The 17173-nt window shown below is 47.3% G+C and overlaps 1 protein-coding gene across 3 annotated transcripts in view; it reads left to right on the top strand.

Annotated features, from left to right (window-relative positions):
* Positions 1–7582: 7582 nt before the first annotated feature.
* The window catches only part of TROAP (trophinin associated protein), a 395831-nt gene continuing 386240 nt past the window's right edge, over positions 7583–17173 (top strand). For 2 of the 3 annotated variants that reach the window (XM_086964124.1, XM_086964108.1), the window contains exon 1: positions 7584–7680. The gene's annotated coding sequence lies outside the window, so the exon portion shown is untranslated. Of the gene's footprint in view, positions 7681–17173 lie in introns of all 3 variants that reach the window. The other variant, XM_086964115.1, reaches the window with a different exon arrangement.

Raw genomic sequence — 17173 nt, 5'->3', positions numbered from 1 at the left:
GAATAGGATGTTAAGAGCTTTACGAGGGGAGGTGAGGTACAGGAGGATATCGTCGGCGTAGAACGAGACACGATCTTCAAAATCGGGGGCCCACTGAATGCCCTTTATCGACGGCTCCCATCGGAGCCAGGCTGCGAGCGGTTCTAGAGCAAGAGCAAAGAGCAGGGGGGACAGCGGGCATCCCTGCCTAGTACCCCTCCCAAGAGCAAAGGACTGGGACACTCTACCATTAACGTCAACCTGAGCTAGTGGATCCGTATATAAAAGTCTAACCCAACTGATAAATTCCGCACCGAAACCAAACTTCGCCAGGGTGGCCCAAAGATATGGCCATTCAATTGTGTCAAAGGCCATCGTGGCATCCAAGGAAGCCAAGATGGCCGGCTCCGGAAGAGACTCCGCCCTAGTGAGAATGCTGTGTAAGCGCCGCAAATTAGGAGCAGTGTTCCGGTGCGGAATAAAACAGGATTGATCCGGATGGATCAGGTCACAAATTACAGTGAGTAGACGATTAGCGAGGACCTTGGCGAGAATCTTCGGCTCAGCATTCAATAGAGAGATAGGCCTATATGATGCACAGCGATCACGAGGTTGCCCTCCTTAGGAATTACAACTATAGTTGCCAAACGCTGGTCACAAGGGAGGGTGCCAAGCTCACGTGACTCCATGAATATAGCGCGAAGATAAGGCGCGACTTTGTCCGGGCGCAGTTTGTACAGTTCGATAGGCAAGCCATTAGGGCCAATAGCCTTGCCAGAACGGAGGGAACGGATCGCGGTCGCAATCTCGTCGACCGACAACGGGGCCTCCATGCACTCTCGATCCTCCTCAGACAGGTAGGGCAGCACGATGTCCCCCAGCAATAAACGAGAGTCATCCTCGTCTCTATAGGACACCGGGGAGTAGACCACACGAAAATGGTCAGCGAAACATTCCACAATCTCGCCAGGGTCAGTCACATTCAAACCATCCGAAGTCTGAATCACAGGGACTACACGATTCGCTCTTTCCTTCTTATCAAGCCAGGCGATCAATTTACCCGCCTTATCCACAACATCATACAGTCTACCTTGCTGTTCCCTGTACATTGTCTTGGCAGCATCTGTAAGAAGGGATTTATAGTCAAACTGCTTCAAACTAAGGGCGTGGAGTCTATCCTGGGTGACACCTAAGTCTAGATCAGCCTCCAATTCCAGTATTTCGGCCTCAAGACTCACGACCTCCTTATTTCTAGCCTTCTTGGTCTCAGCTATTAAAGATAGGGCCTGTCCACGAATAACAGTTTTGAAGGCTTCCCACAGGGACACTGAGGACAAAACGGACCCCTCGTTCTCCAGGAAGTAGTGATCTAGGGACTTTATCAGGCTGTTACGGGTCTTGGGATTGCGCAGGTACCAAGGATTAATAGGGGCGATCTGCCCGCAGCGTGTATCCCCGTATCAAAATTAAGCCACAAAGGAGAATGATCTGTAATGCCTCGGGCCAAGTGTCTGATCTCCCTAACGTAGAAAGACTGGACAGCAGGCATAAGGATGTAATAAAGCCTGGAGAGACTACCATGAGCCCTGGAGTGGAAGGTGTATTGACATTGGGTCGGATGCATTAACCTCCAGCAGTCCACCAGACCAAAGGTGTCTAAGAACCCACCGAGCCATAATTGGTAAGTGGGAAGATCCCTGGGAGGGTGGCGATCCAAACCGCCTGAAAGCACAGAATTAAAATCCCCACCCATGAGGAGAAGACTATCAGGGAGCTTCAGCATCATCCGGCCAACATCCGAGAAAGTAGAGGTCTGGAGACCCGGGGGACCATATACAGTAACCAATGAAAGAGCCTTACCCTCCCACCTACCAGTGAGGGCGGCGTAACGCCCCCTGTCGTCAAGGAGTACATTATCAATCTCTAGAGGGAGAGAAGACCGGACCAGAATACTAACCCCTCTGGAACCAGTGGTGAATCCAGAGTGAGCAACCAAGCGGTAACCCCACCTAGTCATAGCATGACACATATTTCCCACCAAATGCGTCTCCTGCAAGAGTACCACATCGGGAGACAAACGACGCAGATATTGCAGTACAACACCCCGTTTTATACGATCCCCCAATCCATTGACGTTCCAAGATATCAGCCTCAACCCACTACCCCCCATCCCCACAAGTGATGCATAAGTCACCCCACGAAGAGCAGGACACCTGAAGCAAAGAAAAAAACAATATGCCGCCTTGAGAAAGAAAAACACACACACAAACACCCCATCCTACCCCCCAACCAACACCCGTTACAACTCCCCCCTCCTTGCATCCTTAACAGTCCCGTTCTACAAAAAGACCCCGGAGGAGGAAAGAGGCCCGTCACAACCCGCCACTCGGATGTGGACAACAATAAGACATACTATACAAAAGAAATAGCACCCAGCTGGGAAATGTCCGATATTCGGAGGTCAGGGACCGAAAAGTCACTTCTGTTTAGGCTCACCACCCTCGGCACTGCCAGGGTGCTCCGTCCGATCGCCTCGGCCAGGCAGGGAATCCAACCAGTCACTCACATTTTCCGGCCGATCGAAAAAGAAGGTCCGTTCCTCATTCTCCACTCGAAGCCTAGTAGGGAAAAGCATTGCATACTTTAGTCCCAGGTCCCGAAGACGTCGTTTAACCCCCTGAAAGCCCATCCTTTGTCTCTGGACAAGTTGAGTTAAGTCCGGGAAAAAATTGACAGAGGAGTTTTCAAATTTCACCGGGCCGTGCACTCTCAATGCCTGCAGGATCGCATCACGGTCTCTAAAGTGGAAACGTTTTGCGATGATAGGCCTTCGGAGGAGTGCCCGGCTTGGGCTTACCACCTGGAACACGATGTACACGCTCCACTGCGAAAAACTTGCTCAGTCCAGAGGGGGCAAGATGGTTCAGAACAAGATCCTCAACAAGGAGGTCCACCGAGTGAGTCTCGGGATTTTCTGGAACACCTATGACGCGAATGTTGTTGCGTCTCGCCCTGTTCTCAAAATCCTCCAGCCGATGGGACATCAAGTCATTGGCCGATTTCAAGTTGCCAAGTTCGGTTTGGAGTTCCGACACATCGGCCATGAGGCTGGAAGTCTTCAGATCCAATGACTTCACTTTCTCATTGGTCTTGGACAGGTCGGCCCTGATCAGAGTGACATCAATGGCGACTGTCAATTTTACGAGCCAGAGCCTCATATTGCTGGCCGATGGTCTCCTTCATGTTGGTGATGGCGCCCATAATGTCTTGCAGGGACAGATCAACAGAAGCGGACGGGTCCTCTTTGGCGTCCTCAGGGGTACGGCTGGAGAGCCCAGGGGATCCTTTGGTCTGAGTGTACCGGTCCATAACATTTGTCTGGACCAGTCCCCCACGAAGAGGCGTCTTAGTCTTCAGCTTTTCAGCTTCACCCCTGCCCGCCATGTTGGAAGATGCGCCCCGGAGGGGCCCGCGAGACCTGGCGAAAATGGCCGCCAGCAGGCCGGGCACCAACAAACCACTAAAGCTGGCTCGCATGGCCAAGACAAAGTCACGAATTGACCCAAAAGGCTGTGATGATGAAGCAGTGCTTACATTAAATGGACAATCTACACAAATGTCCCCTAAGGAATTATTTCTCAATTATTTACTATTTATAAACAGTCACACTGAGTGAACATATATTAAACAAAACATGGGATACATCTCAATTCTTATTTATTCAGATCAAGATTCAGTATGGCAACAACAATACTACTAACATTTCAAATCATATTGTGAGTAGTATATAACATCTTTTGCTTTGTTTGCATGGACAGACAATATACCATACATCACAGAATTTTCATAAAGCATATGACTGTTTTCAAGATGACACAAAGGTTCACTTGTAAGCAAATCGATGTTAAGAGCGTCGACGTTTCAGTCCACTATTGGTTAATACATTCCCCAGGACCATCCTCAGGACGAAAAAATGTTGCACATTCCTAATTACAATGTGGAATAAACACAATCAATAAACACATTTTTATCCCTGTAGAAAGTATTGTCTGCTCACCTCAAAAGACACCCAAAGGGTGATACCGAAAACAAGGAATTAACCCTGTAACACCGTGTGAATACAAATCAAAAAGTGCTTTCCCAAAGAGTGACTAATTTTATGTACAGGCCAGAAAACTACTGATTTAGGGCTTACCTAATACTTCCAGCCGGATGTATATATTAGTCAAATGGACCTCAATGTCCAAAGAATCTAAAACATATTAAAAAGGAAAAAGCCACCCATTAGTTACAAAAGAGCTTTCTCAAACGTTAAAAATGGTATAGCTCAACCACCTTGATAGCGTACTCACTCAGAGCTGGTGTCCACAGTAGTTGAACCTGTACAATGAAACCATAAATACACATTTATGCCCTGCTCTAATATGATTATATCAGAAGAAAAGCAGTAAGGAATACCAATAAAGGGAAAGAACTTACGCGCTCAATACGGATATTTCACTCTGTAAACATAAAGTACAATAGCACGTAATTAATACTAGTACTCGATCCTACACCCGATGTTGGTGCTACAATGCAGCGTAAACAAGTAACAGATGTAACTTACTATCTGGGACTCTGTGTCTTTAACTGTACACCTATAAACAAGGAAAGCACGTTATCTATCTCGAATAAGGGAAACATACCAGAAACCCACCAAATCGAGTTTCAAACTGAATCGAGGTAGAAACTTACTAGAGTAAGGTTAAAACGCTGCCGTCAAAGACGACTGGTAATCCTCGTCTGAATCGGGTCGGAAGAACGCCGTCAGTTAAGACATCAAAAAATGACGTCAGATAGCACACTAATATCGCGGCCATCTTTGAATGGGGACATAACAGAATCTAATACAGATCACGATGTATATATTCTTTAGTTTAGAATGAAGACGGTTTTCTCACTAGATGTTGTAATTGGCAAGGAGGCCCTTACAAATTATAAAGGCAAATAATGTTTTTATCAAAGTATAAAAGTACTAGAGAGACGCTCTTTACCCAATGAGCTTGGAAGACACAAGGGGATTAATAGAAAATTAGACTGATCCATATATCTCCAGTCTTCATTCTAAACTAAAGCAAAATCAAGCAATGAAGATGAGGGAAACACATACATATCAGAAATGACAGCCATTTGAGCAATAGAAACGCTAAAAAGATCTTAAAACTACTCCAAAGCACCAGAAATGGAAGCACAATAACTGGAGATAGAATGTTTGACTGTAACGGAGGGCAGGCAGGCACTGCAGCTGCTCAGAAGAGGATCGTATTGATCTGATCATTATGACTGTGCCATAGCGTATACAACGTTTATAGCCTTGCATATTCACAGTGCATTCTGAAGCAGACTGGGACCTCACAGCACTATAATACAGTTGCCACTGTTTACCATTGCATTAAAATTGAGCAGCACAATATCATATTTCATGGTTTACTGACAGCTTGGATTATTGGACTCTGTTGCAGCTGGAAATCACCACACATCTGTCACACACATACATAATATTCATTTTAACTGCGAAACAAGTTAACCCCTGGCATTTTCAAAGAATAGCATGCCTCTTGTTTAAACTAACTGGAGTAATTGCAGTGACCTATACATAGCTGTCAAAGTTTGAGACAAGGTATGTGTGACACAGTCATATATTGTCTTTTTACGAGTGACATATAAATGTCTTATGTGTAGCACTTTTACTGATGCATGTTAGAGAACCAAGAACTGAATAGAGATCAACAGTTATGACTATTTAGTAAGATAAATTATCCCTTTTGCGGTATGAATCCTGCCTCAAAACTTCCCAATGCTCCTAAAGTATTACAAGATCAAGTATTACAAGATCACTGACCTACTTTCTTTTGATAACACGGACACCTGGCAGATATATTTGGCATCGTAATAACCAATAAAATACATGTTTTGGGAGCATGACTATAGTTTAATAAATTTGAATGTTATGTCTTGTACACATTTCAATTAAAACAAATGGTTTGTTAAGCCAAACACTTAATCAATGACAATGCCTAGTAATCTCAGAGATTTGCCACCAAAAAAACTTGGAACTCCTGTGCTACTTTCATGAAAGCAACATCGATCCATCACCACTGCTAAATTGAACCAGGTTATAACGTAAGTATTTTAAAATAATGATTAACATAAAAAAACGATATTTGATATCCTTTAAGAATACCTGCGTTTGTCAGTTGCAAGAGAAACCTATCAAACGGTGACGCTTTGCAGAAGATTAGTGATCTATCATCATGTCGTGGCAATTGGCATTAGTAAAACAGTGTCAAGTGAACCTTTAAGCCAGTATAGAGAAATCGTTACATCAGCCGCCCCCGCTCTGAGGAAACTGTTGTGCCGTGAATGTTGTGTGCAGATAAAGGAGGACTCTGGTGGCTCACTGAGGATGATGAGACAGAGCAGCCCTGCAGAATTGCGTGAAATTAATTTTTTCAGATGACTCATGTACCTAAACACACTTACTGAACCTAGTTCAGAGACTCTTCCCGTCTGTGACCGTCCTGTCTGGCTGCTCACAGGAACCCGACCTGCGCACTGCAGCACTGCATGATTCACTCTGCTGCAGCAGCAGTCTTCTTTCTCCCAGACACTGCTGCTGTGCTGTGACTCACTCGAGTCGCCCCCCTGCTCTGACACCCTCGCCGATCACCGATGCAGCCTCTTGCACGGCCATGATAGCAGAGGACGACTTCGACTGACTCAGATAGACAGACAGAGTCCCCCGCGTTAATGCCTCAATAACTTTGAATGTTCTCCCTCCGGACGTGATGGCACTTCACACATCCGGGTAATATCCCGGGTGCCCCCATGGTGTGCAGTGCCACTGACTGACAGCCAGGCAGTAGCATCGACTGAGAGGGCAGCCTCCGCACCCTCGTTTACATAATTGACAGCAGTGTCAAGTGAGAGTGTCATTAAAGCTGCGCCGCGGCGCCTTGCAGTCTCGAGCCAGGCAGGATGAATCGACACAGCAGGGTGGGCAGACAGATGTGTTACATTGTTTTTATAACGCTCTCAGACACTCCAGCTGAGAGCAAATCTGGATTAACTATTTATCAGCCCAGACTCCAAGGCAGAAGCTCGTCTCTCGGAGGCTGCTGCAGAGCCGGTGCCAACTAGTGGCAAAATGCATGACAATGCATTTCACCGCACTGAAATGCGTGAGTGCATCCTCATAGACTTTTCAACCCTCGAGACCCTACCTCTCCATCTGGATGCGAAAGTGAGACCTGATAAAGAAGAAAAGTACAAAGCATATTTCGCAAAAGTCACAGTCTACATTTTTTTCATCAATGCTTGCTTATTTTTTTCTTAAACTGGCAGCACTAAGTTAAAGGTTGAACTTGTTGAAGTAGGTGTTTAATTGACATCACTACCTGCAGGTTTGGGGTTTGTTTGTGTTTTTGTGCGAACCTATCACTTGATCAGCTGTACATTCAAAGATGGCCGCTTGATTCACGTAGTCTGCTTTCTCTTTCTACCGTTTGACCAGTGGCACTGTTTATGCCTCGGTCACGTGACCAGCATCCAATGGGGTGGCGGAGCGGAGAATTTCGAACCGAGTTTGGGGTACCGGAGCTCTGCGGGCGAGAGAGGCCGGTTAAGAGCCTGCGTCTGTGGGAGAGGAGGGGTGGACAGGCGGTGAGTAGAGTGGAGGGGGAGCGCAGTGATGCACGGCAGGATTGTAGGGACTTTAAATCCATCTGCGGCTGAGCCCTGTGAGCCTTTCTCACAGGACAAGGCCCTGCCTGCCGGTACCGGGCTCTGCACCCACCGCCCGCGGCCCTCCGGGTTGAGTAGCAGCTGCCCTGGGCCGGTAATATGGCCGATCTACTCCCTCACTCCCACCCAGAGCGGCAGTGAGGCGAGCGGGCCTGCCCCGCCTCTTCCTGAGAGTGCTAAGAACAGAGTTGCAAAATCATGCTTATTACACCTGCTTTGTAAATGTGGACTCCACCTGTTGGCTTACAGACCTCAGACCCACCCAACCCGCAAGTAAGAAACCTCATCATAGACAACACTCTGGACATGTACACCCAAGTGGCTTTCAAGCAGCACCAGGAAAATGGGCACCCAATCCCTCCTCACCAGCAGACCAGACTATGAGGCAGTCTGTCCTCGGGAATAACCAACCATTTCATAAGACTTCAGACCATAAAGACCTCCGCTGCCAGACCAGTCCTTAATCTCCAATGCCGAGCCCATAACACACTCCACTTTAAGCAGCTCTACTGACTCCTAATACACTTTGTGTGCTTCACACTTTAAGCTCCTCACCCAGGCCTACAAAGTGCTCCAAAACATTGGCCTTACCTATTTGAACAACTACATCCAATTCCACCTATCTCTCATACATGTGCTCTACCCACTCTCACTAGCACACACCCCATCATACACAAATGCAGATCAGGCTTTGCCTTCCCATACATGGCTCCTAAAGCATGTAAAAACCTGTCACAACACATCAGAGCCTCCTTCTCCCTTCTTGAGTTTCCACTGAGTGCAAAATTGGTTCTTCAAGGAAGCCTACCAGGACCAGACTCACTCATCTGCTACAGTGCCAGAGTACTTTTGCGGGTGATTAGCGTGCTTTAAAAATGCGGCTGACATAATCTCTCCATCCTCTTGGCTGCTCTTCGGCCACCCATTCATGCCTCCTTCCACCCATTCTTGATTCCATCCACCCATGAATTCTTCTTTCACCCTTCCGTTCTTTCTTTCTCTCCATCCCACTATCTCTCATCATTACATTCATCATCCTTCACTCCAGCCTACATTCCATTTTTCCTTCTCTCCATCATTCCATACACCTTTCATCTTTTCTTTCATCCACCCATCCTTCTCCCCCTCCTTTCTTTCACGCCTTCTTTTCGTATTTTTCTCCTACACACAGCTCCACCCTCTGTGCTTGCTTCCCTGCCCCCTCGCTGTGCTTGCTTCCCTGCCCCCTCGCTGTGCTTGCTTCCCTGCCCCCTCGCTGTGCTTGCTTCCCTGCCCCCTCGCTGTGCTTCCTCTCCTGAGTGTGTGTGTGTGTGGCTCTGGCTCTGGGTGGGTGTGTGTGGCTGGCTCTGGGTGTGTGTGGCTCTGGTGTGTGTGTGTGTGTGTGGTAGTAAATTGCTGTCTGCTGAGCTCGTCCGTAGGGTACAATAGGTCTCACATTTGCGAGAGAATAAGCTATTGGCAATGTAAATGACAATGCCATTTATTTATCTGTTTTTGAAACCAACACATAAATACAAATTTTGTCATTTACAATGCCAATAACTCTAACATTTCCAAAGGCGAAACCGTTGCCTTGTAAATGCTTGTTATTTGTAATACCAATACATCTAAGTCACATAAATACAACACATATTGCATTACAAATGCTATAGGTGTCACATTTGGGAAAGTTCAAACTATTGGCATTGTAAATGACAAAGCTATTAATTTCGCTATATTCAAAACCAACACATAAATACAAAATTTGTCATTTGCAATACCAATAGCTCAAACTTTCCTAATGCGAGACCTATTGCATTGCAAATGCTTGTTTATCTTGTTGCAAACAATGTATTCAGCATATTTTCCGCTACTATTGCATATTTTGAATTTCAATAACAATTTACAATATAATCATGACATGTAACATGGAAAATAACTTTCACAAAACTGTTCCCAATGCATTTCGGGATTACATATCCCTTCAGGGGTGTGAGAGCAAACTCCAATATCTACAAACACATAACGTGTGTCTTAAACTGGCTTAGTTCTTCCCTCATGGAATCTTGATGGTTACCCTTTGTTTCAACTTGTTTGTTCCTCGTTTTAAGGATCAAAGCCTTCAGAGTCCGATTAACTGCTCAAACGGACTCTGAAGGCATTGATTCTTAAAACTCGGAACAAGATCGTCTCCAAGTAACGCCCTCAGTGCATGGCGAACTCTGAAACATTTAAATTGTGTAAGAGGGATAAGGTTGTGCATGCCCTCTGCTGCCTCCTCCCAGGAGCCCATTCTTTCTCCCTCAAACAAATCGCCCATCACGTGTATCCGCAGGGATCTCAGCGAGCGGAGTGCACCTCTTTCAGTACTAATACTAGTCCAATGGCACCATTCCACAGGCCTTAGCGGGGAGTACAATAAGGCACCTGCCTGTTTTCGTAGAGACGTGCCAGGCGTGTACTGTTGAGTTAACTGAATCCAGCACACTGCAGCGCCTAATAGGCGCATGAAATAGACAACAAAGGAAGGGTACAGGGCTTGCAGCTACCTTCTCTATTTTGAGATGGGGTAGATTATGTGGACTGTGAATCCATTTGTGAGCGTGCAAGCTTTGCGCTACACTGTAATATAGCTCCAGATCCGGTTCCCCCAAACCCCCTGCTGAATAGGACAAAGTTAGGATGTCCAGTTTAACACACAGAGTTTTACCAGCCCAAGTCAATTTACCCATCAGGGTCCGTATCGTTTTAAAAAATATGTTTGGGTACGACCACTGGGATATTAACGAAGAGAAAAAGGAATCTGGGAAGTATTATCATTTGCATCAAGGATACACGCCCCACTAGTGAGAGAGAAAGGCGAATCCACCTTTCTACGTCCTCCTCCAGTTTAGTGATGGCTCTGCCATATTTTGCCCTGAGTACTTGTTCCGCATTGGAGTTGACCTGTAATCCCAGATATCTAACCGGATCCGATGTCCATTGAAGGGGATAGTCTAAGGTCGTCTGCATTGTGACCGGGGTTAATGGGAAGATTATAGATTTATCCAGTTAATTTTAAGACCCAAAATACCCCCAAATCGCAACACCTCTCGTATTACTGGTGAAAGATTAGTGTCCGGATCCCATATATACAATAGCATTTCGTCCACATAAACTGAGACAATGAGATTATAGCTGGGGAAATGTATACCTCTGTTGCCATGATACACACGGAGAGCACGGAGTAAGGGCTCTGCAGCCATTGCATACAGTAATGGTGATAAGGGGCACCCTTGTATTGTGCCTCTAGAAATCTGAATGGTAGAGGAGACCGTATCCCCCAAGCGCACTCAAGCTGTAGGAGAGTTATAAAACACTGAGACAAATTTTTAAAAGATATCTCCGACTCCCAAGCGCCTTAGCGCCACCAGCATGCAATGTTCCCTCTAATTTATTTCCTCTGTGTGCGGCAGTGTAGGGTCTCTGTGCGCGTCAGTGTAGGGTCTCTGTGTGCCAGGAACCAGACCGCACGTGTGTGCACTGATAAATATCACTCTAAACTTTTACTTAAAAAAACAATCGCCCCGCAGCCCAGCTCTGTTAAGAAGAGAAATTGTTTTCATCTGTCTGGTGTAACATTTACTATACATTGATTTACATACTATGATTCAGTGTCTCTGTTTAATGTGTATGCGATGTAAAGTGCTTAACACCTTACACTGGTATGAGTGGCGCTCATAACAAAATAATTATGAAAGAGAGAGGGATTATGGAGACTTGAGGGGCACTGTTAATGGTTGGTAATGAGAGTATCCATGGCGGAGGTGGACATTGAGGTGCCAACAAACATTTCACACCAGGCGCCACCAGCACTAAAGCCTGCCCTGTTCAAATGGCACTAATAATTACAGTGAAATTATGAAAACGTCCCACATTGCAATTTGAAACTTTGGCAGCTATATTGCTGCATTTCTTTTCTTAATTGGGCTGGGCTGCAGGGTAATTGTGTGCGTTTGTTAAGGTTTTCGTGTTAATTTCAGCTCATGATGGGTGCTGCGATTTACATGAAAACTTTAGCAAAGGCATTGGGATAACGTAAGGATTTTAAGGGCCTTGGGCCAAACTTATTTCTTGGGCCCCTGATCAGAACAGCTTTTGATTTCTGTTCCAATTTCATTTTTAGGTCTCGCCTGTCGATGCGCATGCGCATCGAGCAAGCGAGACTATGGGGGCTTATCCACTCTTTATCCAACTTGCAAGGAATCGTGGCGATTCCTTGCAGTGCCCGTGACTTTTAAGCTCAATGCGCATGCGCATTGAGCTTAAAAGCGCGTGCACATGCCCCCAGCCGCCTGCCTTGCCTACTCTCCCGCCCCCTCACTTCTTGATTGCACGGCCGCTAGGCCGTGCCTCCCCTACTCCTCCTCCTACTCTCCTCCCCTCGCCGTCTGTTCCCGCACTCCTCCCACACCCCCGCTCCGCCCCATCCCCTGCCTGCCATGTCGCGTCGATGTAGATCGCTCTGACATCTTCCGGTAAAATTCATTACATCCGTATACCGGTTTATTTTTTCGTTGGCGCAATCGTTCTCTTTCTTCCTCAACCCAAGCATAATACGTGTGGCCCAGGGCCCCTTACATCCTTCAAATGTCCCTGCTCAGCAGCCCCGCATGCCTTCCCCAGCAGCACCGCACACACGCCCCTCCCCCGCTGTCCCCGGAGCAGCGCGCAGACACCCGCCCCCTCCACTCACATATGCCAATCACACCCTCACTCACCCTCACCCTCACTCACCTTCACTCATCCTCACTCACCCTCAACACCTCACCCTCACTCACCCTCACCCTCACTCACCCTCACCCACCCTCAACCCCTCACCCTCACCCTCACTCACCCCCTCACCCTCACTCACCTTCAACCCCTCACCCTCACTCACCCTCAACCCCTCACCCACCCTCACTCACTCACCCTCACTCACCCTCACTCACCCTCACCCTCACTCACCCTCACCCTCACCCACCCTCACCCACCCTCACTCACCCTCCCTCACCCACCCTCACCCTCACTCACCCTAACTCACCCTCAACCCCTCACCCTCAACCCCTCACCCTCAACCCCTCACCCTCAACCCCTCACCCTCAACCCCTCACCCTCAATCCCTCACCCTCAATCCCTCACCCTCACTCACCCTCACTCACCCTCAACCCCTCACCCTCAACCCCTCACCCTCAACCCCTCACCCTCAACCCCTCACCCTCAATCCCTCACCCTCACCCTCACTCACCCTCAACCCCAACCCCTCACCCTCACTCACCCTCAACCCCTCACCCTCACTCACCCTCAACCCCTCACCCTCACTCACCCTCAACCCCTCACCCTCACTCACCCTCACCCTCACTCACCCTCAACCCCTCACCCTCACCCCCTCACCCTCAACCCCTCACCCTCAACCCCTCACCCTCAACCCCTCACCCTCAACCCCTCACCCTCAACCCCAACCCCTCACCCTCAACCCCAACCCCTCACCCTCAACCCCTCACCCTCAACCCCTCACCCTCAACCCCTCACCCTCAACCCCTCACCCTCAACCCCTCACCCTCAACCCCTCACCCTCAACCCCTCACCCTCAACCCCTCACTCACCCTCACTCACCCTCACTCACCCTCACTCACCCTCACTCACCCTCACCCACCCTCACTCGGCGCAACCACAGCATCTTCACTAAATATATTTAATAAACTTTAAGCTATTGGCAATATAAAATAAAATCCATTTTATTTACGTATTAATTATTAATTGTTTTTTAAAGCCATTGATTTTTTTTTATATCAACACATATATAAGTCACATATAAGTCCCGTTAATACAAAACATGTTGCTTTACAAATGCTAGAGGTGTCACATTTACAAACATTATAACTATTGGCTTTGTAAAGAAGAAAGCTATTAATTTAGCTATTTAGAAAAAACAACACATAAATAAAAAACAAAAAAATAAATAACACCTATAGCTCAAACTTTACTACTGCGAGACCTATTGCATTTCCAATGCTTGTTTTCATGTCCTTGTTTGCCTGGTCACCGACACTGCAGAGGCACACTGGTACAAATTCTAAATGTGCTTCCATCTAATATTCGGGGATAGTAATATGTGTTTTCAAAATTGTAACATAGCAGCCAGAAGGAAATGAGAGAATACTAGTGAGAACTAGGATTTAGTGTCTGAGAAAGGGGGAGAGAGGAACAAAGGAGAACAAATGTCATGGTGCAAAGATGAGCAATGGAGAAGGGGGTAATGGAGAGATTGAAAAGAGAAAGGCAGCCAGAGGGTCTGTAGAACTGGGATATGGATTGTGTTTTTTTGTTTCTTACCTTGCAGCCCTGATGATGTCCTAAGGAGGACGAAACACGTTGGCTGCGTATAACAAAAGTTGTTTTTGTGGGCAAATGATCTGAATGGAATAATTGTTACATAGATTGGATTCAAGCATCAAAGAACTTTTTTGTTGGAATTTGAACTTTGACTTCCGGAAACTATTTTGTATTGGCACAATGAAAGGGGAAAAAAATTGAAGAAGAAAGAAATGTATATTGATCTTAATATTTTGATTTATTACTTTTGAATATAGACGTTCCTTCCATTTCCATTTTTCTTGTTGTTTTGTTATTGGTCTTAACGGTGGACCATAGGAAGTGGAGCGCCGAAATCAAGAAAGATTCAATTGAACTACCATTAAATAGCTCACCAGTGCTTACTGAGTATTTCCCTTATCGTTGTTGATTAATATTCTTCTATATCCTTGCCCTGTTCCACAGTGCTTTCTTCACAGCTTTCACATGATCAGACCATCCTAGCTGTTATTTCAAATGCGTTGCTGTTATCAGTCACGCTCAGCATATCCATGTGAACTACAACAGAAGTACCAAAATTCCACCCCCCAACCATGCCATGCAGACCCCAACTAGGCATAGGCGGCCTACTTCCCCTCCCCCCAATAGTAATTACTAACACATACATCAAGAAAACAACCGATGTGCAACAATAAGCACTGTTTAACTCCTGGTGATTGAGCGTGGAACGCATTGGGGCAGATGTTGCCGGCCAGCACTTCTGTGAGGTCCCAGTGCTGCACCACCACTAACCAAAGGGTAAGAGACTTCCACTGGAGGGACTAATTCTCCCGAGGAGCCTCATAAACAGCTATTAATGGATAGTGTCTCTCGCTCAAGGAGGCACCAATTGTCCTTAACAATGACACTGGCTTGTGCAAATAAGAGCCAGCAGGTTTGATAATTTCCTCATAGATTAGCAGAAGAAGCATAAAGTTATAATCCTTATTAATGTGGCTATCATCGAAGGTTTAATTTCCAATCACCTCAGTGCTGCTCAGATTTTCTTCGTAAGGGGGTGAATCGTCACTAGAGTCTGGTGACCAGTTTTCGCATCAGTCTTTTTCATAGAGTCCTCCATCCAGACGATCGTCTGCCATCTGGTCTTTCCTACGCTTGCTGGTCATGTTCCAGTCTATGAGGGCTTTTTGCAGGGACTGACAGAGACGATCTTTGCCTTCCCATTCAGCATAACTTGCAGTTGCGTCAGATACAGCATTGCCTATTCCACTTTCTGCTCCCTCCGCTTGCGTTTCAGGGGCGCAAATTGCTACCTGGCCTCCTGGACTCTGAGAGTGGAGTCCGGGAATAAGGAGAGAGAAGAGTCCTCGTACTCCCAGTTCTCTTGCTCTCCTCAGCGCCGCATCCCTGTCTTTATAGTTCAGCAGCTTTGCTATGACAGGCCCTGGAAGGGCTCCAGGGAAAGGCTTGGGACCCAACGAACGGTGCGCGCTCCACAACGAACATTGGGGAAAAGGTGGCGGTTCCAAGTAGAGTAGTAAGCAGTTTTTCTGTAAAGACCTCCATATTGCCTGTCTCGGAGGACTCGGATAGGCCTATAATGTGCAGAGATCTGGCCTCCAAATACTCAGCTCTGTCCTGCAAAGTGACCAGAGTCCTCTCCATTTGTTTCTGTGCGCTATTAGAGTCGGTTTGAGCCTCCTCAGTTTCGGTGATTCTGCGTTCGTCCATATCAAGACGTTCCGTGTGTTGGTCAACTCTCTCGGACATGCGGTACATCCTATAGTACAAAGTGTCTATTTTTGCATCAATCGCCAACAAGCCTTTCTGCATAGATGGAAGGATTGTTTTAATGTCTCCAATGGGGTCTTCAGACAACGTGTCTGGTTTCGATGCAGCTGACTCTGCGGCGTTCTCTCTATGCCTAGATTTTCCCTGCTCGAAGCTCAGCCTAGGATGTCTTGTCTGGTTTTTCCATGCTGGCGCCGATTAGTATCTGCACAGTGAGCCCAGGGTCAGCGTTTTCTGCAGCTTCAGCTACTGCGCCAGTGAGTGTGATCGCCCAGCTATGCTGGATGCAGGCCTCATAAAGGGAGTCAAAGAGGGCCTTACATTATGCAGTGTAGCAGCTCACTCAGGAGGCAGGCACCCATCTTCACTGCCCCCTCTATATGGTCCCCACGTCGCTGCAATACAATGAGGCGGTGCTTGACTGTGCACAGCCCCCAAGCGTTTAAGGCCCAATGCAGAAGCAGCACAGCGCCGAGAGATGGGGCCGCACACACCAGGTAATTAAGAAAATGGCATCGTGCTCATAGTAGATCCATGCTTTCCTACAAAAGCCTTGTGTCTTTAATAAAGATTCAGTGCCGAAGGCGCTCCTGACAGCATGCCCCAGTGTCAAGTTGCAGCCAATGAGGCCGCACAAAAAGGATCCTCGCCTTGGCCCCGGCCACCAAAGCGTCTCACCCGCCACAGCGCACAACGGAATCAGTTGGTCTACAGCTGCCGGCAGAGGCACCACTCGCCCCTCAGAAGGATCGCCGCCAAGCAGGGGGTCCAGCCGTCTCCGCAATCCAATGATAATAAGGGCTGGGTGTTCTCACAAACACGTCCCAGCAGGAGTCGCCACCACGTAGCACAACGTAGCGGGATGCAGCATCTGGTCCGGTAACTGTGGTTCGGCTGGGCCGATCAACTCTTTTTCTCTCCAGCCCCCAGGGCACCATCGATAGGGCTCAGCGTGCTCGGTACCTCGAGCGAGAAGCAAGGATAACAGCCAAATACTTGGCGGATCGATGTGGTTAGCGGAGCTCACTTAGTAAGCGGCCATCTTTGGGCCAGGCAAACTCCGCCCCAACTTCTGCATCAATATTTAGCATTCTGTAAGTATTCATTGCCTCACAGCACACAGAGCCTCTCCCTCCTCTCAATGCTAAACCACACAATCAAAACTATCATCAAACATGAGTCTTATCCCATTTTGGTCTCCCTTTTGTTGTCTGGGACAACTCGTGCACTGGCGAAGCACATGAAGCATGGAGCTGCAAAACCTTGCCACGCTGCATGTTACCATAACCACAAAGCGCCTGAAGACCTG

The sequence above is a fragment of the Lissotriton vulgaris genome, chromosome 1_1 (genome assembly GCF_964263255.1).
Source record: "Lissotriton vulgaris chromosome 1_1, aLisVul1.2, whole genome shotgun sequence".
Lineage (NCBI taxonomy): Eukaryota > Metazoa > Chordata > Amphibia > Caudata > Salamandridae > Lissotriton > Lissotriton vulgaris.
This window is presented reverse-complemented; position numbering and strand designations above follow the sequence as displayed.